Below are 1,529 nucleotides of genomic sequence, written 5' to 3'. Positions count from 1 at the left end.
GAAGAATTCACACTTTGCATTAGGGAATAATAGGGAGGATAGTTGATGAGATTGAATATCCTAATTGTTTCTTCAATGATCAAATTAAAAGTTTTACTATTAGTTGTTATTCCATTTAATTTCCGATTATTGTTTCTGCACTTTATAGTTTCTTTTGCTGTATTTACAAAAATCAAGAATTTCAATTTATCAAATAGAACAAGAAATTAATTGACTGGTAATTGATAAATCAGTCCTTGAGGACGATACTTGGTTTTACCATTTTATTACGAATTGCGACTGTGTGCACTTGCATAGCAAAAATATCGCAACAAGTTTTTGGCGTCGTTGCCGGGGACTGAAAATAATTATCAATATCAGTCTAATTAATTTTTATTCTAATTTGATTTTAATTTCTCTTGTTTCTAATCTGTTTAGTTGCTTAATTTGTCTATCTCAGGTGAATTTTGGTATATGCGTGGCAGAAAAGGAAAAGACACACTTGTTCCTCTGAATCCTGAGATTGAAAAGTCTTGCAATCAAATCAGAAAGAATAAGAGAGAGGCCCAGAAATTTGTGAAAATGGCACAGAATGACGGGGATGGCAGGAATGTTCTAACTCCTGGAGTTGTACAAGGGGTTCAGGCTCAGACCAATGCTGAGAGGAGCCTGAGAGATTATGTGCTACCCACTCTGACAGGAGTACAAAATAGTATACGCCCACCAGCTGTAGAGGCCAACAACTTTGAAATAAAGCCCGCTATTCTACAAATGGTGCAGTCCTCTGTGCAATTCAATGGGTTGCCCTCTGAAGATCCTCACACCCATTTTTCCAACTTTCTGGAGTTGTGTGGAACCTTTAAATATAATGGGGTGAGTGATGACGCAATTAAGCTTAGGCTTTTCCCATTTTCTCTAAGGGACAGAGCTAAAAGTTGGCTGAACTCTCTGCAGCCAAACTCTATTGTCACCTGGCAAGATCTAGCTCAGAAATTTTTGTCCAAATTCTTCCCTCCGTCCAAAGCTGCTAAATTGAGGGGAGAGATAAATAACTTTTGCCAGAATGACGGAGAGTCACTGTATGAAGCTTGGGAACGGTTTAAGGAACTCCTGAGAAGATGTCTTCATCATGGCATTGAACAGTGGATGCTAGTACAGAATTTCTACAATGGTTTATGTCCTACAACCAGAACCATTATTGATGCTGCAGCAGGTGGCACTTTTATGAGCAAGAGTGCAACTGGTGCTTATGAGCTGCTAGAGGACATGGCCACAAACAATCATCAATGGTCTAAGGAAAGATCATCAGGAGTTAGAAAGGTAGCTCGGGTGCATGAGCTAGATGCAATCACTGCTCTAACAGCGCAAGTAGCCTCTCTGACAAAGCAGTTACAACAGAGCAATGTATCTGCTAATGCGGTTCAGATGGCAGTGAGGTGTGAAATGTGTGGTGGTGCTCATTCTGTCGATCAGTAACCTATCTGTATGAATAATAACACCCCAATGGATCATGCCCAAGTTCAAGCGGTAGGAAACTTTCAAAGGCCACT

The 1,529-nt window shown here is 39.8% G+C and overlaps 1 non-coding gene across 1 annotated transcript; it reads right to left on the bottom strand.

Moving 5' to 3' along the window:
* Window positions 1-1,008: 1,008 nt before the first annotated feature.
* Window positions 1,009-1,115, bottom strand: LOC133802900 (small nucleolar RNA R71). Its single transcript, XR_009877645.1, has one exon. It is a non-coding gene; the product is annotated as a small nucleolar RNA R71 (small nucleolar RNA).
* Window positions 1,116-1,529: the final 414 nt, after the last annotated feature.

The sequence above is a fragment of the Humulus lupulus genome, chromosome 9, assembly GCF_963169125.1.
Source record: "Humulus lupulus chromosome 9, drHumLupu1.1, whole genome shotgun sequence".
Classification (NCBI taxonomy): Eukaryota; Viridiplantae; Streptophyta; class Magnoliopsida; order Rosales; family Cannabaceae; genus Humulus; species Humulus lupulus.
This window is presented reverse-complemented; position numbering and strand designations above follow the sequence as displayed.